Below are 12,461 nucleotides of genomic sequence, written 5' to 3' on the forward strand. Positions count from 1 at the left end.
CTGGGGTCCTGTGAAGGAAGAGCCAGAGGCAACGTTCTGGTGCAGAGGGTTTCTAGGAAGTGATTCTAGGAGCAGAACTGAGGATCCAGGAGGGAAGGAGGAAACGCTGATACAAGAAGTTTTTGAATGGGCCATCCATATGGGCAATGAGACCTTCTGAGGTGCCTTCAAGGAGCGTCCTCAGAATCTTTGTCTCCAGGGAGGAGACATGGAGGCCTTTATCCACTGCTTTAGCTGTGTCCCAGGGGTTCTGCTACATTGTCTCTTTGTTCTCATTGGTTTCAAAGAACTTCTTGATTTCTGCCTAATTTTGTTATTTACCCAGTAATCACTCAGGAACACGTTGTTCAGTTTCCATGTAGTTGTGCGGTTTTTAGTGAGTTTCTTAATCCTGAGTTCTAATTTGATTGCACTGTGGTCTGAGAGACTGTTTGTTATGATTTCCATTCTTTTGCATTTGCTGAGGAGTGTTTTACTTCCAATTATGTGGTCGACTTTAGAATAAGTGTTATACGGTGCCGAGAAGAACGTATATTCTGTTGATTTGGGACGGAGAGTTCTGTAGATGTCTGTTAGGTCCACTCAGTCCAGGGCTGAGTTCAAGTCCTGAACATCCTTGTTAATTTTCTGTCTCGTTGATCTGTCTAATATTGACAGTGGGGTGTTAAAGTCTCCCACTGCTATTGTGTGGGAGTCTAAGTCTCTTTGTAGGTCTCTAAGAACTTGTTTTATGAATCTGCGTGCTCCCGTATTGGGTGCATATATATTTAGGATAGTTAGCTCTTCTTGTTGCGCTGATGTTTGTTGGTTTAAAAGATCTTTTTTGATCTTTGTTGGTTTAAAGTCTGTTTTATCAGAGGCTAGGATTGCAACCCCTGCTTTTTTGTTTGTTTGTTTGTTTGTTTTGCTTTCCATTTGCTTGGTAAATGTTCCTCCATCCCTTTATTTTCAGCCTATGTGTGTCTTTGCACATGAGATGGGTCTCCTGAATACAGTACATCAACGGGTCTTGACTTTATCCAATTTGCCAGTCTGTGTGTTTTAATTGGAGCATTTAGCCCATTTACATTTAAGGTTCATATTGTTATGTGTGAATTTGATCCTGTCATCATGATGCTAGCTGATTATTTTGCACATTAGTTGATGCAGTTTCTTCATGGTATCATTGGTCTTTATATTTTGGTGTGTTTTTGCAGTGTCTGGTACTGGTTTTTCCTTTCCATATTTAGTGCTTCCTTCAGGAGCTCATGTAAGGCCGGCCTGGGGGTGACAAAATCCCTCAGCATTTGCTTGTCTGGAAAGGATTTTATTTCTCCTTTGCTTATGAAGCTTAGTTTGGCTGGATATGAAATTCTGGGTTGAAAATTCTTTTCTTCAAGAATGTTGAATATTTGTCCCCACTCTCTTCCAGCTTATAGGGTTTCTGCAGAGAGATCCACTGTTAGTCTGATGGGCTTCCCTTTGTAGGTAACGTGATCTTTCTCTCTGGCTGCCCTTAACATTTTTTCCTTCGTTTCAACCTTGGAGAATCTGATGATTCTGTGTCTTGGGGTTGCTCTTCTTGAAGAGTATCTTAGTGGTGTTCTCTGTATTTCCTGAATTTGAATGTTGGCCTGGCTTGCTGGTTGGGGAAGTTCTCCTGGATAATATCCTAAAGTGTGTTTTCCAGCTTGTTTCCGTTCTCCCCATCACTTTCAGATACACCAATCAATTGTAGGTTTAATCTTTTCACATAGTCCCATATTTCTTGGAGGCTTTATTTGTTCCATTGTCATTCTTTTTTCTCTAATTTTGCTTCACACATTGTTTCAGTAAGTTGATCTTCAATCTTTGATATTCCGCTTGATCGATTCGGCTATTGATAGTTGTGTATCCTTCACAAAGTTCTCATGTTGTGTTTTTCGGCTCCATCAGGTCATTTACGTTCTTCTCTAAACTGGTTATTCTAGTTAGCAGCTCCTGTAATCTTTCATCAAGGTTCTTAGCTTCCTTGCATTGGGTTACAACATGCTCCTTTAGCTCAGAGGAGTTTCTCATTACCCACCTTCTGAAGCCTACTTCTGTCAATTCGTCAAATTAATTCTCCATCCAGTTTTGTGCCCTTGCTGGAGAGGAGTTGCGATCATTTGGAGGAGAAGAGGCATTCTGGTCTTTGGAATTTTCAGCGTTTTTGTGCTGGTTTTTCCTTATCTTCATGAATTTATCTTTGATCTTTGAGGATGATGACCTTCGGATGGGCTTTTGGGGGAGGGGAGGTCCTTTTAGTTGATCTTGATGTTATTGCTTTCTGTTTGTTAGTTTTTCATCTAATAATCAGGCCCCTCTGCTGCAGGTCTGCTGCAGTTTGCTGGAGGTTCACTCCAGACCTTTTTTGCCTGGGTATCACCAGCAGAGGCTACAGAACAGCAAAGATAGCTGCCTGCTCCTTCCTCTGGAAGCTTCGTTCCAGAGGGGCACTGACCTGATATCAGCCAGAGCTCTCCTGTATGAGGTGTCTCCCTCAGGAGGCACGGGAGTCAGGGACCCACTTGAGGAGGCAGTCTGTCCCTTAGTAGTGCTTGAGCACTGTGCTGGGAGGTGCACTGCTCTCTTCAGAGCCAGCAGGCAGGAACGTTTAAGTCCACTGAAATTGCGCCCACAGCTGCCCCTTCCCCTAGGTGCCCTCTCTGTCCGGGGAGATGGGAGTTTTATCTATAAGCCCCTGACTGGGGCTGCTGCCTTTCTTTCAGAGATGCCCTGCCGGTGAGGAGGAATCTAGAGAGGCAGTCTGGCCACAGCCGCTTTGCTGTGCTGTGGTGAGTTCCGCCTAGTCCGAACTCCCCACCCTCCTTAGCACTGTCGGGGAAAAGCTACCTACTCAAGCCTCAGTAATGGCGGATGCCCCTCTCTCTACCAAGCTCTAGTGGCCCAGGTCAACTTCAGGCTGCTGTGCTGGAGCGAGAATTTCAAGCCAGTGGTTCTTAGCTTGCTGGGCTCCGTGGGAGTGGGACCTGCTGAGCAAGACAACTTGGCTCCCTGGCCTCAGCCCTCTTTCCAGGGGAGTGAACGGTTCTGTCTTGCTGGGGTTCCAGGCGCCACTGGGGTACAAAAAAAAATTCCTGCAGCTAGCTCAGTGTCTTTCCCAAACAGCCACCCAGTTTTGTGCTTGAAACCCAGGGCCCTGGTGGTGTAGGCACATGAGGGAATCTCCTGGTCTGTGGATTGCAAAAACTGTGGGAAATGCATAGTATCTGGACTGGATAGCACAGTCCCTCATGGTTTCCCTTGGCTCGGGGAGGGAGGCCCCCGGCTCCTTGCACTTCCTGGGTGAGGCAACACCCCACCCTGATTCTGCTCGCCCTCCGTGGGCTGTACCCACTGCCTAACCAGTCCCAATGAGATGAACTGGGTACCTCCATTGGAAATGCAGAAATCACCCGCCTTCTGTGTTGGTCTTGCTGGGAGCTGCAGTCTGGAGCTCTTCCTATTCAGCCATCTTGCCAGATCTCCCCTCTAACTTCTTCTTCTTTTTTTTTTTTTTTTTTTTGAGACGGAGTCTTGCTCTGTCTCCCAGGCTGGAGTGCAGTAGCACAATCTCGGCTCACTGCAAGCTCCGCCTCCGGAGTTCACCCCATTCTCCTGCCTCAGCCTCCTGAGTAGCTGGGACTACAGGCCCCTGCTTTTTTGTTTTGTTTTGTTTTGTTTTTTGTATTTTTAGTAGAGACAGGGTTTCACCGTGTTAGCCAGGATGGTCTCGATCTCATGACCTCATGATCCGCCTGCCTCAGCCTCCCAAAGTGCTGGGATTACAGGCGTGAGCCACCACGTCCAGCCGATCTCACCCTATCTTAAGCTATTTCTAGAACTAGAATGACTAGGTCAGAGGGTATTAACATCTAAAAATGTTTCCATACCTAGAACCACATTGTTATGCAAATAAATTGTATCAATTTACACTCACACCAGCTTTACAGGAGGGTGTTCATTCCTTCAGTCTTAAGAATTCTCAGTAGTCTTTCTCTTTAAAAAGAAAAACAGATCTTTACACGGAGAAAAGTTTTTCAAGTTCAGCTTGTGATTATCCTGCCTGCAGAGATGAGGGAAAGAGCGAAAGTTGATCATGTTTAGGCATTACTTTAAGAAGACAAAAGAGCATTTTTCAACCACCCCTTCTGAGACCAGACTAAAATCACAGTCAAGGCACTTATAGGTATAATAGCAGCTGACATGGTTTGGGGCTGGGTCCCTGCCCAAATCTCACATCAAACTGTAATCCCCAGCGTTGATGGTGATGCCTGCTGGAAGGCAACTGGGTTATGGGAGTGGATTTCCCCTTTGGTGCTATTCTCTTGATAGTGAGTTCCCTTCACCTTCTGCCATGATTGGAAGTTCCCTGAGGCCTCCCCAGAAGCTGATACCACCATGCTTCCTGTACAGCCCGCAGAACTGTGAGCCAATTAAGCCCCTTTTCTTTATAAATTACCCAGTCTCAGGTATTTCTTTTCAGTAGTGTGAGAATGGACTAATACAGCAACTAATGCTAATAGTGGCGAACATGTGTGGACTTTACTTTGCACCACTAACTGCTCTAAGATGTTAGAAAAAACTCACCGTACTCTTTCAAGAACCTCTGAAGTGTGTATCATTTGTACCACCATTAACAGATAAGGAAACTGAAACAGATGTTCAATGACTTGGCCAAGGTCAGAAATCTACTGATGGCTAAAGACTCGGTTCCGACCCAGTCATATGGATTCCAGAACTCACACATTGCCTCGGTACCCTCTCTGCTGACAATAAAAAACTTGAATGAGACCAACAGGAGATCAGAGATTTCAACAGCTATTTGGAAGACAGAACTGACTGAAGAAATGACAACCGAATAGACATGGGTGAAGGCAGCTGCGATCCACAGCAATACGGAGAGGACATCCAGCCAAGAATCGCCTGCTAGGCAGAGCCTCAGAGAGAGGAGAAGTTCACCAGCCCCATGACCCATATAGGATTCAAGGCAGCCTCGAGTCTACACCAATGAAAAAATCAGAGAGTTCATGACTCAATCAAAAAGCCCCAGAAATAATATCCTTGTATTCTGACACTTTAGGGGGTTCCCATCCAATCACCCCACAGGTAAGCCTGCCAGTGGACTTGTCTTCCTCCTACATAGGAATGGATCTACGATCAGATATATGAGAAAGACAAAATAAGGAAAAGAGACCAAGACTAACAAATGCAAAATAAGCCCAGAAGAAATGAATAATTTTGAAAATGGACAATAATTTTGAAAAAATCAAACTCATGTCCTTGGAGAGATTTAAACTCACGCTGGCCGGGTGCAGTGACTCACACCTGTAATCCCAGCACTTTGGGAGGCCGAGGCAGGCAGATCACCCGAAGTCGGGAGTTTGAGACCAGCCTTACCAACATGGAGAAACCCCTGTCTCTACTAAAAATACAAAATTAGCTGGGCATGGTGGCGCATGCCTGTAATCCCAGCTACTCGGGAGGCTGAGACAGGAGAATCGCTTGAACCTGGGAGGCGGAGGTTACGGTGACCTGAGATCGTGCCATTGCACTCCAGCCTGGGCAACAAGAGTGAAACTCTGTTTCAAAATAAAATAAAATTGTATGCTTGAGAACAAGACGTACTGAAAAGGAGGGGAAACAATAGAACAAAAAAAAATTCTTGGGAATTAAACTATTGACAAAATAAACAACTCAAGAGAGGGTTGAAAAAGTCTAGAAAAGCTTCCAGAAAATAAACCAGAAAGATGACAGGAGAAATGGAGCTAAGCAGAATTGAAATGTTACCATACATCATGATTTCCTGGAAAGCTACTTGAGAAAGAGCTGCAGAGGGAGTGGGAAGGACATGCGTGTGTGTGCACGTGTGTGCACCCATGGTGAGTGGGTGGGGATAACCAAGAGAGAAAAAGACATGGGATCCAGGAAACAAGAAACTCAACCCAGTGAGAAGGGAATCCAAGGATCATGGCGGAGCATGCAGCAGGCCTACAGAACAACCAGTCCAGGATGGAATAAGAAGGGAAGGGTTCTGTGGGGACTTCACAGAATACCTCATATGATTCACAATTTGAGGGAAGCTGAGGAAATCATGAAGGCAAACAGTGCAAGGGGGGAAAAACAAAGGCAATTAGAAACATCAGGAAAAACTAAAGCTGTGCCACAAATCATGTGCAGCCATATTGTACAACTCAACTCTATAGTAAACAGTATTTAAAACATCACAAAAATGTGTAAACACGCTTGTTTGATTTTTAACTCAGAGCACAAAACAGAACATTTAAATATGAGAACCAAATAAACTTGTTGCCAATCGGTACCAAAATTAAAGTACAATGGTAGTGCTTGGGAAGGGAGGCACTGAAAAGGAAGGAAGATTAATATCCTCATTTTATAAAATGGGGAGTCAAGAAACACTGGCCATAGTGAGGGCGTAAGAAAAACATTGCAAGTAAATTGTTTACAGAGACAAAGTTTCTAATGGGGATTATAAAACTAGCAATATAATATTAGAAGAAGGTGGGGAGGGGAGTTAGAAGTGTAAAGATAACTTAATAATAATAAATAAATAATAAGTAATGAATAAAAATATTAATAATAAAAATAGTAATAAAAAAATTCTATCCTAATAGGAAGCAAATAAATAGTGATGTCTAAATTTCAAAATGGAGAAAAATAAAAATGCAATAGCTTATATTTATTGACCATCTGCTTTGCACCAGGAACCTTCTAAATGCTTTGCAGGCATTAACTTATTTTTAGTTCTCACAACAACTGTTAGAAAGATACTATTATCACCTGCATGCTTCAGATGAGGAAACTGAAGCTCAGAGAAGTTAAGCTAGTGACAGCACCTAACTAGTGACACCCGGAATTCAAACTCAGGCTTCTTATCTCCAGAGCATGCACTCTCACTATTTCATGTCCCAGCATAAGAAAATTATTTAAATATATTTATTTACTCCCTAAAGAAAAAGCTAGGGCCGGGCGTGGTGGCTCACACCTGTAATCCCAGCACTTTGGGAGGCTGAGGCGGGTGGATCACCTGAGGTCAGGAGTTCAAGACCAGCCTGGGCAACATGGTGAAACCCCGTCTCTACTAAAAGTACAAAAATTAGCTGGGCACGGTGGCATGTGCCTGTAATCCCAGTTACTCGGGAGGCTGAGGCAGGAGAATCGCTTGAGCCAGGGAGGTGGAGGTTGCAGTGAGCCAAGATCACGCCACTGCACTCCAGCCTGGGTGACAGAGGGAGACTCTGTCTCAAAAAAAAAAAAGAAAAAAGTAAAAGCTAAAATTGGGACTAATTGCTCTTAATTTGGGTAAGTGGAGCCGTCTCTACTAATTGATTGATTGATTGGGAAGGGGTAAGTAGAGCCCTCTGTACTAATTGATTGGTCTTAACCATCTGCTGCACTCACTTATTACTTTATTTTTTTAATTTAAGAGGACAGAAGTCAGTTTATAGTAGTTAGTAACTGCTAACCTCAATAGCAAGTTAGGTTCTGGTGTCACTTTCCTTGAAGGTTATGGAGCAATGTAAGCATATGCCAGTGAGAAATAAGCCTGCCTCTGATATGGAAGTGCTGGGAAGGGAAGAGTGTAGTCCCTTTAAATGATATGGAAGGGGGAAGCTGAGCGCTTCCCCCTGTAATCCCACCTTTGGGAGGCCTGTAATCCCACCTTTGGGAGGCCTGTAATCCCAGCACTTTGGGAGGCCAAGGCGGACAGAGCACAAGGTCAGGAGTTCGAGACCGGCCTGGCCAATATGGTGAAACCCCGTCTCTACTAAAAATACAAAAATTAGCTGGGCATGGTGGCGGGTGCCTGTAGTCCCAGCTACTCGGGAGGCTGAGGCAGGAGAATTGCTTGAACCCGGGAGGCAGAGGTTGCCGTGAGCCATGATTACACCACTGCACCCCAGCCTGGAGACAGAGTGAGACTTTGTCTCAAAGAAAAAAAAAGAAAAGAAGTGGGGGCCTCACACACAGTTTCCTGGATAACAGGAACTATTGTAAGAGATCCCACCAAACCACAACCATGCAGAATGAATCACAGCCCTGCACAAAGGCCACCTCTACGAGGACATCTGCCCAACAACTGTCTGTTTAACTTTGAGCTAAGGTGACCCTTGTTATTAATTCTTGTACCTAGGGATCATTATTTAAAATAACTTACATAATTCTCCCCATTTTGTCTTTAAAAACCTCTGCTTTCAGCTGGGCGTGGTGGCTCACGCCTGTAATCCCAGCACTTTGGGAGGCTGAGGCGGATGGATCACCTGAGGTCAGGAGTTCGAGACCAGCCTGCCCAACATGGAGAAACCCCATCTCTACTAAAAGTACAAAATTAGCCGGGCATGGTGGCACATGCCTGTATTTCCAGCTACTTGGGAGGCTGAGGCAGGAGAATTGCTGGAACCCGGGAGGCGGAAGTTGCAGTGAGCCGAGATCGCGCCACCGCACTCCAGCCTGGCTACAAAGCGAGACTCCGTCTTGGGGGGGAGAAAAAAAACAAAACCACCTCTGCTTTCCTTTGTCTCCCTGAGTTGGCCTGCGGTCCCACCATGGAGTATCGTGGCACATCATGTATTCCCGGATTTACAAATCCTTCTGCTCATTCCAGAATAAACTTGTTATCTTCAGAGACTCCCTTTCTGTTGTTATTTTAGGTTGACGACAGATTCCCTGAACGTAATCTCATAGTGGAGCAACCAGAATGGGGACGGCAGACTCAAATCCAGGTGAGAATCAGGTGTCTCTTAACTCCAGGGACGTGGGACGTGAGCAGAGACCATCCATTTGGAGATTCCGAGGATCTAGTGACTAAGAATAGGGCTCAGTTTCACCGACACCGCAGGAAAATTCACCCAGGATGTCTGCAGCTCCAGAGGAGGGGGCTTGGGCCAAAATCTTGGGTCCATACGCAATTTCGGCCACCAAGAAGGCAAACCCAACTCGAAGGGGGAAATGAACCCTGAAATTGCTTTGGAAGATGTACGGTGACATCGCCAGCACCACCTAGTGGAAGCTGGAAGTGTGGACAGCCCTCCTCACAGCCACCACCCCCACCCCGCCCTGCCCGGCCAATGGAGAGGTGTGCTTGGCCAGGTCATGCCCGATGTCATTGTCTGTGTGCACCATGACAGGGACCCCAGCGCCCTGTTCTGCTCTTTTTCAAGGCACCCTGGAAGGAGGTGGCGAGCTTCAAGCTGGGCATTTGACAATGGGGGCTTCTGAAGGCATCAGTGGCTAGCGGAGGCAAACAAGCCTAGGACTGCAAAGTGCAGGGGAAGGGAACTGTGTTTCATGCCCACAGCCCCTGGGGACCCCATAGGAGGCTGAGGGAGCAGCCACTGGTCCCAGCCACTCACAGCCCGGCCACTAGCAGTGTCTCATGGACAATCCTTTTTGTCTTTCCTCGTATGGAAAAATTGGGCCCTGAGTAACAGGTGTCAGCTTCAGGAAGGTTCAGAAGTAGGTATAAAAATGACAAACACAATCAAGCTCATATTTTCCTGCTGAAGTCAAGACAAATGTGTGTTTCATTTTGATGCACATATAACATTTAAGAGAACTGGACTCATTCACAGAGTTAACAGAGTAGTTTTTGGATTCAAATTTGAAATAGGTAATTGAGTAATTGATATAGATGCAGGATTTCAGCTTGAATGCCTCTCTGCTAATAGGTACTGAGGGTGCTGCAAATAAGCTTTAGCCCAGGGAGAGGGAGAAGCATCTAGCTCAGTGGATCCCAAACAGGAGAAATGAGGAGTGGAGGGTAGGGAGGGTGCTGTGAGCACCCACAGCACCAGGATCTCTGGAACGTGCACCAAGGGGCACTGCCAACCTCTATCCCCTTCCCTCCAGCAGCCAAGAGACAAAGGAGACTCTTGTCTGGAGTCATTGCGGTGCCAAAGCATGACCTTAAAAATGATAGCAACTTAGCTGGGCGTGGTGGCTCACGCCTGTAATCCCAGCTCTTTGGGAGGCCGAGGTGGGAGGATCACCTGAGGACCTGAGGTCAGGAGTTCGAGACCAGCCTGGCCAACATGGTGAATTGAAACCCTGTCTCTACTAAAAATACAGAAATTAGCCGGGTGTGGTGGCAGGCACCTGTAGTCCTAGCTACTTGGGAGGCTGAGGCAGGAGAATCGTTTGAACCCGGGCGGCAGAGGTTGCAGAGCGCGCCACTGCACTCCAGCCTGGGTGACAGAGGGAGACTCTGTCTCTAAATAAATAAATAAATAAATAAATAAATAAATAAATAAATAGCACTTAGCTGCTGTGGAAAACTATATGGCGGTTCTTTGAAAACTTAAACATAGAATTACCATAGGATCCCTCAATTCCACTTCTGGGAATATACCCAACAGCATGAAAACAGGGACCTGACCAGATATTTGTACAGTCATGCTCATAGCAGCATCGTTCACCATAGCCAAATGGTGGAGGCAACCCAGGTGTCCTTTGACAGATGAACGGATAAGCAAAATGGTACGTGTACCCACAGGGAATATTATTTAAAAGAGGAAGGAAATTCTGACCCATGCTGTAACAAGGATGAACCTTACGGACATTCTGCTAAGTGAGATAAGCCCGTCACAAAAGGACACATGCTGTATGATTCCGTTCATGTGAGGTTCTTACGGTGGTCGAATTTATAAAGATAAGGAGCAGAGTGGTGGTTGTCAAGGGCTGGGGGAGGGAGAATGAGGAGTTCATGTTTACTGGGTACAAAGTGTCAGTTTTGCAAGAGAAGAGTTCTGTGGATGATGGTGGTTGTGCAACAACGTGAACGTAATTCCACGAAACTGTTCACCTAAAAATGGTTAAAAAGGCAATTTTAGGTTACGAATATTTTACAGTTAAAATCTTTAATTAAAGTCCTTTCAAAGCCCAACCTTTGCAGAAAAAAAATTATAGCACCTGAGCCCTTTTTGGTTTGCAGAACATTTTCACACACATAGTCATACATGCTTCAACGACGGCCCTGTGATAAAAACATTAATTTGGCTTCCCAGAGGAGAAAACTAAGGTTCAAATGGCGTGAAATGGCCAGGTGTGGTGGCTCATGCCTGTAATCCCAGCATTTTGGGAAGCCGAGGCAGGTGGATCTCCTGAGGTCAGGAGTTCGAGACCACCCTAGCCAACATGGCAAAACCCCATCTCAACTAAAAATACAAAAATTAGCCAGGTGTGGTAGTGCACGCCGGTAGTCTCAGCTACTCAGAAGGCTGAGGCACAAGAATCACTTGAACCTGGGAGGCACAGGTTGCAGTGAGTCAAGATTGCTCCACTGCTCTCCAGCCTGGGTGACAGGGACTCTGTCTCAAAAAAAAAAATCCAGGTGTGGTGGCTCACGCCTGTAATCCCAACACTTCGGAGGTCAGGAGTTTCAGATCAGCCTGACCAACATGGTGAAACCCTGTCTCTACTAAAAATACAAAAAAATTAGTCAGGCATGGTGGCGGGCACCTGTAATCCCAGCTATTCGGGAGGCTGAGACAGAAGAATAGCTTGAACCTGGGAGGCGGAGGTTGCAGTGAGCTGAGATTGCACCACTGCATTCCAGCCTGGGTGACAGAGTGAGACTCCATCTCAGGGAAAAAAAAAAAAAAAAGATTCTGACAAAATGCCATGAAGATCGTTTGTAGATCTTGTCTTGCTAAAGTGGAGTTGGATTCAGAGGGTTGGGGGCGGGGTCTGAAATAGTTTCTAAGCAGTTCTCACGTGGAGCCAACGCTCCTGGTGCAAGGACCACCATCCAGCAGCAAAGATCCAGTGTACTTTACTTAACAGACAAGGAAGCTAGCCGGGAAGGGAGTGACTTGCCCAGGGTGACAGGGCAGGGTGGCACATAGGAAGCTAAGGGCCAGGGAATGTGCATGCAGCTGTTTTGCCAAAAATCGGTCACCTTCTTAAGCTGACCCAGATAGTGTCCACTTTTTAAAATTTTTTTATTTATTTATTTTGAGACAGAGTCTCACTCTCACCCAGGCTGGAGTGCAGTGGCTCAATCTTAGCTCACTGCAACCTCTGCCTCCCGGGTTCAAGCGATTCTCCTGCCTCAGCCTCCTGAGTAGCTGGGATTACAGGCACACACCACCACGCCCGGCTAATTTTTTTTGTATTTTTAGTAGAGATGTTGGCCAGGCTGGTCTTGAACTCCTGACCTCAGGTGATCCCCCTGCCTCAGCCTCCCAAAGTGCTGGGATTACAGGCGTGAGCCACCGTGCCCGGCCTTGAACCAAGGTTTCTAAGACGCTCTTAGCCTCCTTGGATCTGGCCTAGCCCACCTTTTCCATCTTAGCTTTTCTGCACAACCGCCCACAGCTAGCCCAGCCTACGCCTCAGCCAATCTGGTTCCCGACGATGCAGAGCCGGCATTGGCTGCAGAAGCCAGGCCTAGTCCTGTCCAGGGCCCCCTGGCCACAGACAAATGCTACAGACACGGCTCG

Source organism: Gorilla gorilla, chromosome 23 (genome assembly GCF_029281585.2).
Source record: "Gorilla gorilla gorilla isolate KB3781 chromosome 23, NHGRI_mGorGor1-v2.1_pri, whole genome shotgun sequence".
Classification (NCBI taxonomy): domain Eukaryota; kingdom Metazoa; phylum Chordata; class Mammalia; order Primates; family Hominidae; genus Gorilla; species Gorilla gorilla.